The sequence below is a fragment of the Lissotriton helveticus genome, chromosome 8 (genome assembly GCF_964261635.1).
Source record: "Lissotriton helveticus chromosome 8, aLisHel1.1, whole genome shotgun sequence".
In the NCBI taxonomy this organism is placed as follows: domain Eukaryota; kingdom Metazoa; phylum Chordata; class Amphibia; order Caudata; family Salamandridae; genus Lissotriton; species Lissotriton helveticus.
Window position 1 is genome coordinate 1,657,901,135 of NC_136069.1, and position 12,926 is coordinate 1,657,914,060.

The window sequence follows — 12,926 nt, forward strand, 5'->3', positions numbered from 1 at the left end:
GCTGTCTCACACCACTCCCTGCTGAGCTGACACCCCGCTGTCTCACATCACTCCCTGCTGAGCTGACACCCCGCTGTCTCACATCACTCCCTGGAGCCCAGCGGTCTGCTAGACACCCCGCTGTCTCACATCACTCCCTGCTGAGCTGACACCCCGCTGTCTCACACCACTCCCTGCTGAGCTGACACCCCGCTGTCTCACATCACTCCCTGCTGAGCTGACACCCCGCTGTCTCACAACTGCTAGACACCCCGCTGTCTCACACCACTCCCTGCTGAGCTGACACCCCGCTGTCTCACACCACTCCCTGCTGAGCTGACACCCCGCTGTCTCACACCACTCCCTGCTGAGCTGACACCCCGCTGTCTCACATCACTCCCTGCTGAGCTGACACCCCGCTGTCTCACACCACTCCCTGCTGAGCTGACACCCCGCTGTCTCACACCACTCCCTGCTGAGCTGACACCCCGCTGTCTCACATCACTCCCTGCTGCAAGCGGTGCAACGGTCTGTAGACACCCCGCTGTCTCACACCACTCCCTGCTGAGCTGACACCCCGCTGTCTCACACCACTCCCTGCTGAGCTGACACCCCGCTGTCTCACACCACTCCCTGCTGAGCTGACACCCCGCTGTCTCACACCACTCCCTGCTGAGCTGACACCCCGCTGTCTCACACCACTCCCTGCTGAGCTGACACCCCGCTGTCTCACATCACTCCCTGCTGAGCTGACACCCCGCTGTCTCACATCACTCCCTGCTGAGCTGACACCCCGCTGTCTCACACCACTCCCTGCTGAGCTGACACCCCGCTGTCTCACATCACTCCCTGCTGAGCTGACACCCCGCTGTCTCACATCACTCCCTGCTGAGCTGACACCCCGCTGTCTCACACCACTCCCTGCTGAGCTGACACCCCGCTGTCTCACATCACTCCCTGCTGAGCTGACACCCCGCTGTCTCACACCACTCCCTGCTGAGCTGACACCCCGCTGTCTCACATCACTCCCTGCTGAGCTGACACCCCGCTGTCTCACATCACTCCCTGCTGAGCTGACACCCCGCTGTCTCACACCACTCCCTGCTGAGCTGACACCCCGCTGTCTCACATCACTCCCTGCTGAGCTGACACCCCGCTGTCTCACACCACTCCCTGCTGAGCTGACACCCCGCTGTCTCACACCACTCCCTGCTGAGCTGACACCCCGCTGTCTCACACCACTCCCTGCTGAGCTGACACCCCGCTGTCTCACACCACTCCCTGCTGAGCTGACACCCCGCTGTCTCACACCACTCCCTGCTGAGCTGACACCCCGCTGTCTCACACCACTCCCTGCTGAGCTGACACCCCGCTGTCTCACATCACTCCCTGCTGAGCTGACACCCCGCTGTCTCACACCACTCCCTGCTGAGCTGACACCCCGCTGTCTCACACCACTCCCTGCTGAGCTGACACCCCGCTGTCTCACATCACTCCCTGCTGAGCTGACACCCCGCTGTCTCACACCACTCCCTGCTGAGCTGACACCCCGCTGTCTCACACCACTCCCTGCTGAGCTGACACCCCGCTGTCTCACACCACTCCCTGCTGAGCTGACACCCCGCTGTCTCACATCACTCCCTGCTGAGCTGACACCCCGCTGTCTCACATCACTCCCTGCTGAGCTGACACCCGCTGTCTCACACCACTCCCTGCTGAGCTGACACCCCGCTGTCTCACACCACTCCCTGCTGAGCTGACACCCCGCTGTCTCACACCACTCCCTGCTGAGCTGACACCCCGCTGTCTCACATCACTCCCTGCTGAGCTGACACCCCGCTGTCTCACACCACTCCCTGCTGAGCTGACACCCCGCTGTCTCACACCACTCCCTGCTGAGCTGACACCCCGCTGTCTCACACCACTCCCTGCTGAGCTGACACCCCGCTGTCTCACACCACTCCCTGCTGAGCTGACACCCCGCTGTCTCACACCACTCCCTGCTGAGCTGACACCCGCTGTCTCACACCACTCCCTGCTGAGCTGACACCCCGCTGTCTCACACCACTCCCTGCTGAGCTGACACCCCGCTGTCTCACACCACTCCCTGCTGAGCTGACACCCCGCTGTCTCACACCACTCCCTGCTGAGCTGACACCCCGCTGTCTCACACCACTCCCTGCTGAGCTGACACCCCGCTGTCTCACATCACTCCCTGCTGAGCTGACACCCCGCTGTCTCACACCACTCCCTGCTGAGCTGACACCCCGCTGTCTCACACCACTCCCTGCTGAGCTGACACCCCGCTGTCTCACACCACTCCCTGCTGAGCTGACACCCCGCTGTCTCACACCACTCCCTGCTGAGCTGACACCCCGCTGTCTCACATCACTCCCTGCTGAGCTGACACCCCGCTGTCTCACACCACTCCCTGCTGAGCTGACACCCCGCTGTCTCACACCACTCCCTGCTGAGCTGACACCCCGCTGTCTCACATCACTCCCTGCTGAGCTGACACCCCGCTGTCTCACACCACTCCCTGCTGAGCTGACACCCGCTGTCTCACACCACTCCCTGCTGAGCTGACACCCCGCTGTCTCACACCACTCCCTGCTGAGCTGACACCCCGCTGTCTCACACCACTCCCTGCTGAGCTGACACCCCGCTGTCTCACACCACTCCCTGCTGAGCTGACACCCCGCTGTCTCACATCACTCCCTGCTGAGCTGACACCCCGCTGTCTCACACCACTCCCTGCTGAGCTGACACCCGCTGTCTCACACCACTCCCTGCTGAGCTGACACCCCGCTGTCTCACACCACTCCCTGCTGAGCTGACACCCCGCTGTCTCACACCACTCCCTGCTGAGCTGACACCCCGCTGTCTCACATCACTCCCTGCTGAGCTGACACCCCGCTGTCTCACACCACTCCCTGCTGAGCTGACACCCCGCTGTCTCACACCACTCCCTGCTGAGCTGACACCCGCTGTCTCACATCACTCCCTGCTGAGCTGACACCCCGCTGTCTCACATCACTCCCTGCTGAGCTGACACCCGCTGTCTCACACCACTCCCTGCTGAGCTGACACCCCGCTGTCTCACACCACTCCCTGCTGAGCTGACACCCCGCTGTCTCACATCACTCCCTGCTGAGCTGACACCCCGCTGTCTCACATCACTCCCTGCTGAGCTGACACCCGCTGTCTCACACCACTCCCTGCTGAGCTGACACCCCGCTGTCTCACATCACTCCCTGCTGAGCTGACACCCCGCTGTCTCACACCACTCCCTGCTGAGCTGACACCCCGCTGTCTCACATCACTCCCTGCTGAGCTGACACCCCGCTGTCTCACACCACTCCCTGCTGAGCTGACACCCGCTGTCTCACACCACTCCCTGCTGAGCTGACACCCCGCTGTCTCACACCACTCCCTGCTGAGCTGACACCCCGCTGTCTCACACCACTCCCTGCTGAGCTGACACCCCGCTGTCTCACACCACTCCCTGCTGAGCTGACACCCCGCTGTCTCACACCACTCCCTGCTGAGCTGACACCCGCTGTCTCACATCACTCCCTGCTGAGCTGACACCCCGCTGTCTCACACCACTCCCTGCTGAGCTGACACCCCGCTGTCTCACATCACTCCCTGCTGAGCTGACACCCCGCTGTCTCACATCACTCCCTGCTGAGCTGACACCCCGCTGTCTCACATCACTCCCTGCTGAGCTGACACCCCGCTGTCTCACATCACTCCCTGCTGAGCTGACACCCCGCTGTCTCACACCACTCCCTGCTGAGCTGACACCCCGCTGTCTCACATCACTCCCTGCTGAGCTGACACCCCGCTGTCTCACACCACTCCCTGCTGAGCTGACACCCCGCTGTCTCACACCACTCCCTGCTGAGCTGACACCCCGCTGTCTCACACCACTCCCTGCTGAGCTGACACCCCGCTGTCTCACACCACTCCCTGCTGAGCTGACACCCCGCTGTCTCACACCACTCCCTGCTGAGCTGACACCCCGCTGTCTCACACCACTCCCTGCTGAGCTGACACCCCGCTGTCTCACACCACTCCCTGCTGAGCTGACACCCGCTGTCTCACATCACTCCCTGCTGAGCTGACACCCCGCTGTCTCACATCACTCCCTGCTGAGCTGACACCCGCTGTCTCACACCACTCCCTGCTGAGCTGACACCCCGCTGTCTCACACCACTCCCTGCTGAGCTGACACCCCGCTGTCTCACATCACTCCCTGCTGAGCTGACACCCCGCTGTCTCACATCACTCCCTGCTGAGCTGACACCCCGCTGTCTCACACCACTCCCTGCTGAGCTGACACCCCGCTGTCTCACATCACTCCCTGCTGAGCTGACACCCCGCTGTCTCACACCACTCCCTGCTGAGCTGACACCCCGCTGTCTCACATCACTCCCTGCTGAGCTGACACCCCGCTGTCTCACACCACTCCCTGCTGAGCTGACACCCGCTGTCTCACACCACTCCCTGCTGAGCTGACACCCCGCTGTCTCACACCACTCCCTGCTGAGCTGACACCCCGCTGTCTCACACCACTCCCTGCTGAGCTGACACCCCGCTGTCTCACACCACTCCCTGCTGAGCTGACACCCGCTGTCTCACATCACTCCCTGCTGAGCTGACACCCCGCTGTCTCACACCACTCCCTGCTGAGCTGACACCCCGCTGTCTCACACCACTCCCTGCTGAGCTGACACCCGCTGTCTCACATCACTCCCTGCTGAGCTGACACCCCGCTGTCTCACACCACTCCCTGCTGAGCTGACACCCCGCTGTCTCACATCACTCCCTGCTGAGCTGACACCCCGCTGTCTCACACCACTCCCTGCTGAGCTGACACCCGCTGTCTCACACCACTCCCTGCTGAGCTGACACCCCGCTGTCTCACACCACTCCCTGCTGAGCTGACACCCCGCTGTCTCACACCACTCCCTGCTGAGCTGACACCCCGCTGTCTCACACCACTCCCTGCTGAGCTGACACCCCGCTGTCTCACATCACTCCCTGCTGAGCTGACACCCCGCTGTCTCACACCACTCCCTGCTGAGCTGACACCCCGCTGTCTCACACCACTCCCTGCTGAGCTGACACCCGCTGTCTCACATCACTCCCTGCTGAGCTGACACCCCGCTGTCTCACATCACTCCCTGCTGAGCTGACACCCCGCTGTCTCACACCACTCCCTGCTGAGCTGACACCCCGCTGTCTCACACCACTCCCTGCTGAGCTGACACCCCGCTGTCTCACATCACTCCCTGCTGAGCTGACACCCCGCTGTCTCACATCACTCCCTGCTGAGCTGACACCCGCTGTCTCACACCACTCCCTGCTGAGCTGACACCCCGCTGTCTCACATCACTCCCTGCTGAGCTGACACCCCGCTGTCTCACACCACTCCCTGCTGAGCTGACACCCCGCTGTCTCACATCACTCCCTGCTGAGCTGACACCCCGCTGTCTCACATCACTCCCTGCTGAGCTGACACCCCGCTGTCTCACACCACTCCCTGCTGAGCTGACACCCCGCTGTCTCACACCACTCCCTGCTGAGCTGACACCCCGCTGTCTCACACCACTCCCTGCTGAGCTGACACCCCGCTGTCTCACACCACTCCCTGCTGAGCTGACACCCCGCTGTCTCACACCACTCCCTGCTGAGCTGACACCCCGCTGTCTCACACCACTCCCTGCTGAGCTGACACCCGCTGTCTCACATCACTCCCTGCTGAGCTGACACCCCGCTGTCTCACACCACTCCCTGCTGAGCTGACACCCCGCTGTCTCACACCACTCCCTGCTGAGCTGACACCCGCTGTCTCACATCACTCCCTGCTGAGCTGACACCCCGCTGTCTCACATCACTCCCTGCTGAGCTGACACCCCGCTGTCTCACATCACTCCCTGCTGAGCTGACACCCCGCTGTCTCACACCACTCCCTGCTGAGCTGACACCCCGCTGTCTCACATCACTCCCTGCTGAGCTGACACCCCGCTGTCTCACACCACTCCCTGCTGAGCTGACACCCGCTGTCTCACACCACTCCCTGCTGAGCTGACACCCCGCTGTCTCACACCACTCCCTGCTGAGCTGACACCCCGCTGTCTCACACCACTCCCTGCTGAGCTGACACCCCGCTGTCTCACACCACTCCTTGCTGAGCTGACACCCCGCTGTCTCACACCACTCCCTGCTGAGCTGACACCCCGCTGTCTCACATCACTCCCTGCTGAGCTGACACCCCGCTGTCTCACATCACTCCCTGCTGAGCTGACACCCCGCTGTCTCACATCACTCCCTGCTGAGCTGACACCCCGCTGTCTCACACCACTCCCTGCTGAGCTGACACCCCGCTGTCTCACATCACTCCCTGCTGAGCTGACACCCCGCTGTCTCACACCACTCCCTGCTGAGCTGACACCCGCTGTCTCACATCACTCCCTGCTGAGCTGACACCCCGCTGTCTCACACCACTCCCTGCTGAGCTGACACCCCGCTGTCTCACATCACTCCCTGCTGAGCTGACACCCCGCTGTCTCACACCACTCCCTGCTGAGCTGACACCCCGCTGTCTCACACCACTGCCTGCTGAGCTGACACCCCGCTGTCTCACACCACTGCCTGCTGAGCTGACACCCCGCTGTCTCACACCACTCCCTGCTGAGCTGACACCCCGCTGTCTCACATCACTCCCTGCTGAGCTGACACCCCGCTGTCTCACATCACTCCCTGCTGAGCTGACACCCCGCTGTCTCACATCACTCCCTGCTGAGCTGACACCCCGCTGTCTCACATCACTCCCTGCTGAGCTGACACCCCGCTGTCTCACACCACTCCCTGCTGAGCTGACACCCCGCTGTCTCACATCACTCCCTGCTGAGCTGACACCCCGCTGTCTCACACCACTCCCTGCTGAACTGACACCCCGCTGTCTCACATCACTCCCTGCTGAGCTGACACCCCGCTGTCTCACACCACTCCCTGCTGTCTCACACCACTCCCTGCTGAGCTGACACCCCGCTGTCTCACATCACTCCCTGCAGAGCTGACACCCCGCTGTCTCACACCACTCCCTGCTGAGCTGACACCCCGCTGTCTCACACCACTCCCTGCTGAGCTGACACCCCGCTGTCTCACACCACTCCCTGCTGAGCTGACACCCCGCTGTCTCACATCACTCCCTGCTGAGCTGACACCCCGCTGTCTCACATCACTCCCTGCTGAGCTGACACCCCGCTGTCTCACATCACTCCCTGCTGAGCTGACACCCCGCTGTCTCACACCACTCCCTGCTGAGCTGACACCCCGCTGTCTCACACCACTCCCTGCTGAGCTGACACCCCGCTGTCTCACACCACTCCCTGCTGAGCTGACACCCGCTGTCTCACATCACTCCCTGCTGAGCTGACACCCCGCTGTCTCACATCACTCCCTGCTGAGCTGACACCCCGCTGTCTCACACCACTCCCTGCTGAGCTGACACCCCGCTGTCTCACATCACTCCCTGCTGAGCGGACACCCCGCTGTCTCACACCACTCCCTGCTGAGCTGACACCCCCTGTCTCACACCACTCCCTGCTGAGCTGACACCCCGCTGTCTCACACCACTCCCTGCTGAGCTGACACCCCGCTGTCTCACACCACTCCCTGCTGAGCTGACACCCCGCTGTCTCACACTACTCCCTACTGAGCTGACACCCGCTGTCTCACATCACTCCCTGCTGAGCTGACACCCCGCTGTCTCACATCACTCCCTGCTGAGCTGACACCCCGCTGTCTCACATCACTCCCTGCTGAGCTGACACCCCGCTGTCTCACACCACTCCCTGCTGAGCTGACACTCCGCTGTCTCACATCACTCCCTGCTGAGCTGACACCCCGCTGTCTCACACCACTCCCTGCTGAGCTGACACCCCGCTGTCTCACATCACTCCCTGCTGAGCTGACACCCCGCTGTCTCACACCACTCCCTGCTGAGCTGACACCCCGCTGTCTCACATCACTCCCTGCTGAGCTGACACCCCGCTGTCTCACACCACTCCCTGCTGAGCTGACACCCCGCTGTCTCACACCACTCCCTGCTGAGCTGACACCCCGCTGTCTCACATCACTCCCTGCTGAGCTGACACCCCGCTGTCTCACACCACTCCCTGCTGAGCTGACACCCCGCTGTCTCACATCACTCCCTGCTGAGCTGACACCCCGCTGTCTCACATCACTCCCTGCTGAGCTGACACCCCGCTGTCTCACATCACTCCCTGCTGAGCTGACACCCCGCTGTCTCACATCACTCCCTGCTGAGCTGACACCCCGCTGTCTCACATCACTCCCTGCTGAGCTGACACCCCGCTGTCTCACATCACTCCCTGCTGAGCTGACACCCCGCTGTCTCACATCACTCCCTGCTGAGCTGACACCCCGCTGTCTCACATCACTCCCTGCTGAGCTGACACCCCGCTGTCTCACACCACTCCCTGCTGAGCTGACACCCCGCTGTCTCACATCACTCCCTGCTGAGCTGACACCCCGCTGTCTCACACCACTCCCTGCTGAGCTGACACCCCGCTGTCTCACATCACTCCCTGCTGAGCTGACACCCCGCTGTCTCACACCACTCCCTGCTGAGCTGACACCCGCTGTCTCACATCACTCCCTGCTGAGCTGACACCCCGCTGTCTCACACCACTCCCTGCTGAGCTGACACCCCGCTGTCTCACATCACTCCCTGCTGAGCTTACACCCCGCTGTCTCACATCACTCCCTGCTGAGCTGACACCCCGCTGTCTCACATCACTCCCTGCTGAGCTGACACCCCGCTGTCTCACATCACTCCCTGCTGAGCTGACACCCCGCTGTCTCACACCACTCCCTGCTGAGCTGACACCCCGCTGTCTCACATCACTCCCTGCTGAGCTGACACCCCTCTGTCTCACACCACTCCCTGCTGAGCTGACACCCCGCTGTCTCACATCACTCCCTGCTGAGCTGACACCCCGCTGTCTCACACCACTCCCTGCTGAGCTGACACCCCGCTGTCTCACATCACTCCCTGCTGAGCTGACACCCCGCTGTCTCACATCACTCCCTGCTGAGCTGACACCCCGCTGTCTCACACCACTCCCTGCTGAGCTGACACCCCGCTGTCTCACACCACTCCCTGCTGAGCTGACACCCCGCTGTCTCACATCACTCCCTGCTGAGCTGACACCCCGCTGTCTCACACCACTCCCTGCTGAGCTGACACCCCGCTGTCTCACATCACTCCCTGCTGAGCTGACACCCCGCTGTCTCACACCACTCCCTGCTGAGCTGACACCCCGCTGTCTCACACCACTCCCTGCTGAGCTGACACCCCGCTGTCTCACACCACTCCCTGCTGAGCTGACACCCCGCTGTCTCACATCACTCCCTGCTGAGCTGACACCCCGCTGTCTCACACCACTCCCTGCTGAGCTGACACCCCGCTGTCTCACACCACTCCCTGCTGAGCTGACACCCCGCTGTCTCACATCACTCCCTGCAGAGCTGACACCCCGCTGTCTCACACCACTCCCTGCTGAGCTGACACCCCGCTGTCTCACACCACTCCCTGCTGAGCTGACACCCCGCTGTCTCACATCACTCCCTGCTGAGCTGACACCCCGCTGTCTCACATCACTCCCTGCTGAGCTGACACCCCGCTGTCTCACATCACTCCCTGCTGAGCTGACACCCCGCTGTCTCACACCACTCCCTGCTGAGCTGACACCCCGCTGTCTCACATCACTCCCTGCTGAGCTGACACCCCGCTGTCTCACATCACTCCCTGCTGAGCTGACACCCCGCTGTCTCACATCACTCCCTGCTGAGCTGACACCCCGCTGTCTCACATCACTCCCTGCTGAGCTGACACCCCGCTGTCTCACATCACTCCCTGCTGAGCTGACACCCCGCTGTCTCACATCACTCCCTGCTGAGCTGACACCCCGCTGTCTCACACCACTCCCTGCTGAGCTGACACCCCGCTGTCTCACACCACTCCCTGCTGAGCTGACACCCCGCTGTCTCACATCACTCCCTGCTGAGCTGACACCCCGCTGTCTCACATCACTCCCTGCCCAGCGGTCTCTTAGACACCCCGAAGCTCTCACATCACTCCCTACTGAGCTGACACCCCGCTGTCTCACACCACTCCCTGCTGAGCTGCCACCCCGCTGCCTCACATCACTCCCTGCTGAGCTGACACCCCGCTGTCTCACACCACTCCCTGCTGAGCTGACACCCCGCTGTCTCACATCACTCCCTGCTGAGCTGACACCCCGCTGTCTCACATCACTCCCTGCCCAGCGGTCTCTGAGACACTCCGAGGCGCTCACATCACTCACTCCCTGCTGAGCTGAGTCTTAGACACCCCGCTGCCTCACATCACATCCCTGCTCAGCTTTGTCTGAGACACCCCACTGCTCTCACACTGGGCACCTCAGATGTCTCACACCACAGACTCGACTCTATGCTCCTCAGCTTTCTCTCGAGCACTCCGCTGCTCACACAATGAGCACTCCAGCTGTCTCGCATGGAAGTCCGTGCCCCACACCTGTCTCTGAGACACCCCACTGCTCCGGCACTGGCCACCTCAGGTGTCTCACATCACAGTCCCCACTCTCTGCTCCTCAGCTGTCTCTCAGAATCCCTGATGTTCCAAAAACTATTGTATTATATTGTAATTGCATTTGTATAGCGCTTACTACCCCTGACGAGGCGTCGAAGCGCTTTTTTCAGCGAGTAGCACGCTACTCCGGAACCCATAGAGGATTAGTGTTGAATTAGTATTGTGAAACATGCAAATACATTTTAAGTGGTGGATGGGTTAGTCCATGATTTGGATTCGGAAGGATAGCAGAAGGATAGAAGAGGAAAAAAGGTTAGCGCTTGTTACCCCTGATGAGGTGCTGAAGCACGCTACTCCGGAAACCCACTTGTTCGCGCTCTATAAAACTTTCAAAATAAAATAAATAAATTTGCGTGGTGGATATTAGGTATTTGGAGTGAGAAGGATAGCGGAGGGATAGAAGGGGAAGAAAGTTTTGGATTCATATAGCATTCATGTGCACCATGCACTCAATCAATCAATCAAAGCATTTGTAAGCGCACGACATACCTGTGAGGGTCTCAAGACGCTGGGGGGGGGGGGGGGTGCTGCTACTGTTCGAAGAGCCAGGTCTTGAGTAGTCTCCTGAAGGTTAGGAGGTCTTAGGTCTGCCGTAGGCGGATGGGAAAGTTGTTCCACGTCTTGGCCGCGAGGTAGGAGAATGATTTGCTGCCGGCGGTCACTCTTCAGATGCGGGGGCGGTGTCGAGGGCACAGTCTGCAGAGTGGAGCTGGCGGGCGGGGGTGTAGAGGCTGAGTCGGCTGTTGAGGTACGCTGGTCCTTGTGTGCATGGGTGAGGAGCTTGACGGTTATCCTCTTGTTGATGGGGAGCCAGTGCAGGTCTCTTAGGTGGGGTGTGTTGTGGCTGCGGTGGGTGATGTGGAGGATCAGGTGTGCGCAGGCCCGGACTGGCCATAGCGGGCACCGGGCAATCCCCCGGTGCGCCGCAAGGGTGGGGGCCGGTTTTGAGCCCCTGGGGCCGATTTTGTTACAGGGCCGATTTTGCAGCATAGCTGCAAAATCGGCCCTGCAACAAAATCGGCCCTGCAACAAAATCGGGCCAAAAACCGGCCCCGGCAAAGAGCTCGGCGGCACCTCCAACCCCCCTCAGTGGGGAGGGGGCCGGCCGAGCACTGTGCCAGGGCTGGTTTTGGTTTCCAGTCCGGCCCTGGGTGTGCGGAGGCGTTCTGGATACGTTCGAGCCATTTCAGGAGTTTGGCCGGGGCTCCGGCGTAGAGTGCGTTGCCGTAGTCCAGTCTACTGCTGACGAGGGCCTGGGTGACCATCCTTCTCGTTTCGGTGGGAATCCACTTGAAGATCCTGCGAAGCATGCGGAGGGTGTTGAAGCAGGAGGAGGAGACAGCGTTGACATGCTTCGTCATGGAGAGTGTGGAGTCGATCTGGAAGTGCAGGTGTTCGGCGGTGCTGAGGGTGTCGTCGGCATCTGTCGAGATTTTGAGAGTGTTTCTGTAGACGATGGCAATCCCTCCTCCTATTCCGTTGGTGCGGTCCTTGCGGGTGATCTTGTAGCCTTCCGGGATGGCTATGGCAATGTCGGGTACCAAGGAGGGAGTCAGCCAGGTCTCCGTTAGGAAGGCGACGTCTGGGGTGTTAGTGTCGAGTAGGTCCCAGAGTTTGACGGCGTGTTTGCAGGCGGAGCGGGTGTTGCGGAGGATGCATCTGAGAAGGTTGGGTTCCTCGTTGGGCGGGTTGGCGGGCTGGATGCTGGTGAAACTGCAGTTCCGTCAGGAGAAGGGTCCTTGGTTGCGATTCGGGGCGGCCAGGCAGCAGGTGCGTGATCATCCGGCGTTGAGTGCTTGGAGGGTGCCGGAGTCGTAGCGGAGGCGGACGATGTGGTGTGTACGGGGGCCACGTGTCCTGGCGCTGGGTACGTTCCAGGCACAGACGGGCTTGCCTTAGTCGCGCCTTTGGCGCGCCAAAGGCGCGCGTTCGTTGCAGGGCCTCCATCTGAGGGGGTGAGGGAAGGAGGAGCAGCTGGGAGGCGGGGCGGCAAATGGGGGACCTGGGGGTGGGGCCGAAGGGGATGCAGTGGTGGGAAAACAGCAAAGGGGGATCGGGCGGGTTCTATAGAAGGCAAAGTGGGAGGCACAGTGGGGAGAAAAATAAAATCAAATACAATCAGAGAACTAAATACAATCAGACAATCAGATACCACAGTCCAAGGCAGGAGGGGGCGAGAGAAGGGTACAAAATGAGTAACACAGTAACAAGGCAGCTGGGAGACAGAGCAACACAACAACAGAAGTGGGCACAGACCAAT